The sequence below is a fragment of the Aplysia californica genome, unplaced genomic scaffold (assembly GCF_000002075.1).
Source record: "Aplysia californica isolate F4 #8 unplaced genomic scaffold, AplCal3.0 scaffold00143, whole genome shotgun sequence".
NCBI lineage: Eukaryota > Metazoa > Mollusca > Gastropoda > Aplysiida > Aplysiidae > Aplysia > Aplysia californica.
Genome location: NW_004797413.1, coordinates 1090560 through 1096823, shown reverse-complemented (window position 1 = coordinate 1096823; position 6264 = coordinate 1090560). Strand labels below are relative to the sequence as shown.

Genomic DNA, 6264 nt, shown 5'->3' with positions numbered 1-6264 from the left:
CACACACCTTTTGTTTTCGTCCCTTACCCCCTTAGCCAGCGGGTTTCATTATTTCGAGAGGAACGGTTTCAAAACTGCCATTCTAAGAGCTAGTCCCGTCTCACTTCATTACGCCAGAGAAAGAGCTCGGTGGAGCAAGAAAGAAATGAATGTTTTTCTTACGCTGCCTTGCGCAAACCCAGAGGTAGGAATCATGGGGCCCGTCGGCCTCCATTAGGGCTCGCTTCGTCAGCTCTGTCAGGATGTATAATGTCGTCAGGTCCGGTCAGCCGTTGTGGGAGGTCACTCGCGCGGAAAGGGGAGGCCAGTCAGTAGTGGTAGAAGGGGAGACTATTGGTGGTTGGTGGAAGAAGGTGATAGTATTGATGGTATATAAGGGGGAACTATAGGTGGTATATAAGGGGAGAGTATTGGTGGTATATAAGGGGAAAGTATTGGTGATGTATAAGGAGAGAGTATTGGTGGTATATAAGGGGAGAGTATTGGTGGTATATAAGGGGGAACTAATGGTGGTATATAAGAGGGGACTGACGGTGATACGAGGGGGGACTATTGGTGGTACGAGGAGACTATTGGGAGACTCTTGATGGCAGAAGGGGAGACTATTGGTGGTACGAGGAGACTATTGGAGACTCTTGGTGGTAGAAGGGGAGACTATTGGTGATGCTGGGGATACTATAGGTGATATAAGGGGAGACCATTGGTGATAAGAATGGAGACTATTTGTGATTCTATGGGAAACTCTTTGTAGTACAAGGGGAGACAAGGGAAGACACGTGGTGGTATTACTATTTTACTATTTACTGATCCCATAATCCACCAGGATCGTAGGGGTGCTGTATGATAGAAAGCCTCGTCAGGTGCCTCCATTTTTCACTTCTTTTTTTTTTTTTTTTTTTTTTTGCTAGCGCATGAGTTTGTGGGAATGATTTCCCTGTCCACTCCGCAATGTTGTCGGTCTACCTCTTTCTTTGCCTATTGGTGGTATCATCATAATCCGGTGCCTTGCCGACTGGCGTTGACGATCATGGACCTCCATTTCACTCTGTCTCGCGTCAAGGCGATGGTGTCTGTCGTTCTCTCTGTTCCTAGCCATGTTGTCAACTTGTCCAGTATCTTTTCCCTCTATCTGCCTCTGCCTCTCTTTCCATAACCTTTTTTACAATATTCTCCAATGCTTCTTTCCGCATTGTGTGTCCAATGAGCTTTACCTGTCGCTTTCGTGTATTCGTTAGAAGCTGTCGTCTGCAATTTGCTTCAACCAAGACTTGGTGTTATAAGGACAGGCTATTGTGGCTTTAGAGGAGATAGAGGGAGACTTTTGTTGGTTCAATAAGGAGGCAATGTGAGACTACTGGTAGTACAAGGTGAGAGAAAGGCAGACTGCTGATCGTAAATGAGGAAACTGATGGAGACTGTTGGCGGTATTGGGGAGACAAGGGGAGAATTGTGATGGTGGAATGGGTGCGGTCGCTGGGCTATTGTTTGTACCATCAGTTCTGTTATCTTATACATCTGCTATAAGAAGACCACGTTCTGTTTCAGAAACCTTTTATCTAGCTGTGCTCTTTTAACTTACAGACCGACCATTTCTAAAGTAATAATGCTTTCTTGTTTCGTTACTTTCAGTTTTTTTGGTTGGGGGGGGGGGGAGGAGGAGGAGGGGGTCTTTTGATTGCTTTTATCTTGCTTGTTTTGTTTTGTTTATTTTGTTGTTGTTGTTGTTGGTGTTGTTTTGGTTGTGGGGTTGTTGTTTTTTTGTGTGGGGGAGGGGGGGGGTCTTAAAGTTGAAATGTCACTTTCCTTTGCATAAGCTTTTTTAAAAAAATAGCTACAGATTGTCGATTGTCACATGCTTGAGATAAGATAAAAAAGAATGAATCAGCTGAAAAGGAGGCTGGGTTTTCTCTTGATAACTTACTGTCGTCTTTCTAAAAATGGCGAGACGACTTTTTAACAAGTGATCTCGGTCTTACTGCTGGGACGTTGCAGCCCTCTCAACCCGGGTTGGCCCTGTTAGACAGAGTTGAAACTCGCTTCTTGACCTATGTAAGGTGTAAAGTGTATCGATGGAAGTGTAAAAACACTCACGTTTAATGTTTTTATATATTATATAACAAAACATATTATCTCAACACTTTAGTACCCTGGTTAATTTTTCCCCAAAAAAAATTTTGTTCATGGGTTTCTTTTTTTTTTCTTTTTTTTTTTTGGGGGGGGGGGTTAACATTACAAAACATATTATCTTAACACTTTAAAACCCCTTGACAGAACTATGGTGCGAAAAAAACCCTGAGTGTGAGACTTTGGGCCGACCTGAACTCAACCCTGGCAGAAGCCGGCTCGTCGGGCTGGTAATCCCTCCATAATCTCCACGGGATTTTTTTGTCTTGGTGTCTTTATCCAGGACTTTATCCCGTTTAAAACCTCTCTTAAAAATCTAGAGCTGTTACCGTCTTCCCTGGGATAAAGGACCATACTGGGGGGTGGTTTTCCCCGTCGGGGACTTGTGGCGGTTATGTGTGTGTTAGTTTAGAAGTGTGAACAGCTGACTGGACACTCGACCAACCATGATTCTTTTGTCTTTTGCTCTTCCTGCAGGTCTGAAGTCTGAAGTCTGAAGGAAAGACAAGAAAGTGAGACTCGTCTGCTGACAGACACGGACATCAGCAGATATTCTTCAGTCTATACTATACCTACGTCATCTCTCTCTGACCGTCGCTGTCTGAGGACCTGTTGGACCTGTCATTTTTGGCCGGCCGGTTTTGGATCTCCTGCTGGTGGTTGTCGGCTGGGGACTTGGCACTGAAGGAAAGAAGGAAGGAAAGAAAGAAAGAAGAAAGACAGGAAGGTGAACGAACAAAAGGATAACGCGTGTGATTTTTTAGAAAGTTTTGTGCTGAGTACACTGTCCAGAAGGAAATATTCAAAACTGCTCATATAACTCGGATCGGAATATTTGAATGTACTTTATTGTCACCAGAAAAGAAAAAAACAACTGTAATTACTGTTGTGTTTTGTTCACGTATTCGGACATTTGATCTCCCTGCACAGCTGAATATTGGTAGAGAACAGTGCAAAAGGATATTATCGTGTTGACGAAAAAATAGAAGACGGACGACCACCGTCGAAAACCGCAACTCTCGTGACAACAAAGGCTGCGACCACTTGGAGCTACAAACAACGACTACAACCACTTTTAGCAACAACAACGACTACAACCACTTTGAGCTACAACCACTTTGAGCGACAACAACAACCACTGCACAACAACAGCAGCAGTAGTGTGGCAAAAGAAGAAGCGCCAGGATTGAGTAAGTGGAGAGCGTTGTCCAAAGCCCTGTGTGTGCGACACGGGTCAAGCTGAGGGGGTCGGGCTCACCGCTTGAGCTGCCAGGGATTAGAGTTTGTCGCTACACTGGCCTCACCCCTCGCCCGAATCGCCGACCGGAATAATGCAATAGTCGCTCCGACCTCGCTAAACTTTGGGTCCGCTTCGCCTTTCTTATTACAACAAGGCTGATCCCAAGCCACGGTCGATCTTCACTCCTCTCAACAGTCAGCGGAGAAGAAAAGGTTGATACTTCACTGACAAGGACTTCATAGGATTTTCCTTTTTGATTATTCTTCATTTGTGTCATTTCACGCCTTCCGGGTACGACGGACGGGCTAACTGCTACAGTTTCCACTTGGTCGAAATAACCGACCTCTCTGGTCGCAATAATCAACCTCTTTGGTCTTAATAACCGACCTCTCGGATACACCTCCAACTGGTTTCCGCCAAACACCCAACGATTTGCGGTTACCACATGTCTGCAGTTTCAAGAGCTCTTCTCTTTCCAGGCGGTAAACGCAGTTATATCTGATTACATTTTTGTGGGAGAAAAAAAAACAACTTGGACGAGTTTCATTCTCACCCGGACCTGCTGACCAGTTCCTCAATGTGTTTTTCACTTTTCTCTGTAAGAAAAACAGCGCAAGATCTCTTCCACCATTGCGTGTGCGCCTACCTTTAATGATTTATTATAAGAACTGGTCTGAAGAGGCTCTCGTCGCGTGGAGAGTAAAGTCAAGTGCGCACGACACTGCCGGCTTCTGCAAGCACTCGATCCGCCGCTGACTCATATCCTATCAAGGGCACTTTCGTCTCAAATAAAGAGGCAAAAGTTTTGTCCAGACATCGGAGAATCAACCACTTTGCACCTCAAGTCTTCGTTATTTTGTCGTTGGGCATTTTTTGGTGCGTGTGTCTACAACCAAACACTGGGCATACATTCGGAACGTTATTAGCATTTGCCTGCGGCACAAGAGAAATAAATTGCCCCTTCTGATAACGTAACAGCGAAATTGAATTGTAACCGTTTCACAACCGTTGTGCAGAAGATCTGGTGAAAAGAACAAAAATCCCAGTGAATTAAGTAAGTGAAGCCGGAATTAACGTTCGCCACCCATAAACCCCACGCACACAGTGGGTAGGTAGATAAATCTCCACAACCGAGCTGTCAATGACACAACCCCGGCACCGCTCATACTCTCTCAACACTCGGGGCTCTGTGTTTATTTATTCATGTTTTGTGGCGCTGGAGGTAACAGAGAGAAGAACCAGTAGAGGAAGGGAACCACCACGTCTGTGAAAGGCATTTGTTGTTGCTGGAGAGATAAGAAAGAAGCGTGTGTCGAAGTGACAATAGGCGGCAGAGCTTGGTGGACCAGTTCAGACCTGTACAAAACTTGTCTTTGTTTTGGCATTGAACCCAGGTGCCTAAGAACATGTGTGGTAGAGATATTTCACTGAATGTTTCCAGCAGAAAACACAATAATTCTGTTTCTTCTCTGTAAAGATTTTTATCCGATTTCGCACGTGTATGCGTGTGCGTTTGTGTTCAGTTTGGCAGCCTGACAGACTACCTGAGCATTAATTCGTCGTAACATTTGTTTGCTTCTTGTGAATCTCACGTGATTCTAGAAAAGACAGTAGAAGCTGATCCTCCTTCCTCAAAGACATTACTCACGTTCTAACAATTCTAAGCGGATTTACAGACATTGTTTTGAGGAAGACATTTTTATCCCGCATTATCTGAAGAAGAAGGGCGTTGCCCTGTGTCAGAGAGAGTGACTGACCTTGCAGACAACAGACCCCACACAATCACCCTCACAGTTACCCCTGCAATCCCACCCTTGCCCCTAAATCACCCCGACAGTCGCCCACCAAATCACCCTCTCACTTACTCCCACAATACTTCCTCAATCTCCCTCACAATCGCCCTCTCAGTCTTGCCACGTCTGACAACAATCCCCGGGGAGTCAAGTCAAAGGTCATGCTGTCTCTCTGCTGTGCCACACGCCTCTCTCACAAGGGCTCTTAGCCCGCCCCTACCCATCATCTCTAAACCACCACCCCCTTCCCCCTGCCCTTCATCTCAAGCTATCACCTCCACCCCACCATCCTCACCCGCCCCTACCATTCCTCTCTAAGCCACCCACCTTCCCCCAACCCACCCCCAATCGCAACCCCGCCCTCCTACCAGCCCCATTCATTCACCCCTCCTCTTGGCTGTCTAGTCCGTGACGTAGACCACAACAGACATAGACGTTGAATTATCTACCCTACTAAAACAACACCTGGCCAAACATTCTCGAGAATACCTTAATAAAACAACAACTGTATTTCTGCTGTTTACCATCACAGTTTCGACCAAAAGTCTTATACACTTATCTGTCCACCATCGCTGAATACTTCTCTGTCAGAAAGATAACCTCCACCTCCCCTCCTCTCTAAGTATCATACAAAAACTTACGAAACAGAAAGAGGTGAAATATTTCTATTTTCACTTGACCTATTGCCGCATTATACTTGACAGAAGCAGAACAGTTTACAAACTCCCAGCTTAACATCAACGATCGCCCCATTTTTCTCCACCTCGTTTCTCTCCTCTTCTCTTCCTCCCCCATTATCCATCCTTATAGATATTCCTCCCCTCTACCTCCACCCCACTTTACAAACTCCTTTTCTTCTCCTTTTCTTCTCCTTTCCTCTCATTTTTGTAAGCCGTACGTACTCACCCGGTCCCCCTTCTCTTTCTCCCGTCCCACCCCCACCCCCAATTCAAATCGCCACCTTCTTCCCTCCCACCCCCACCCCAACAACCCTCAAACCCCTGTGCTCACCCATTCACCCCCTCAAATCCCCACTCTTCCCTCAAACCTTCTCCCTTAAATCCCCATCCCTTCAACCCTCACCTCCCTCCCCCCTAAAATCCCCTC

General features: G+C 45.8%; 1 long non-coding RNA gene across 1 annotated transcript in view; it reads left to right on the top strand.

The window, feature by feature from the left end:
• LOC101857787 overlaps positions 1-3107 on the top strand; it is a 61437-nt gene extending 58330 nt beyond the window's left edge. The window contains exon 3 of the long non-coding RNA XR_220396.3: positions 2602-3107. This is a non-coding gene — a long non-coding RNA (uncharacterized LOC101857787). The remainder of the gene's footprint in view (positions 1-2601) is intronic.
• Positions 3108-6264: the final 3157 nt, after the last annotated feature.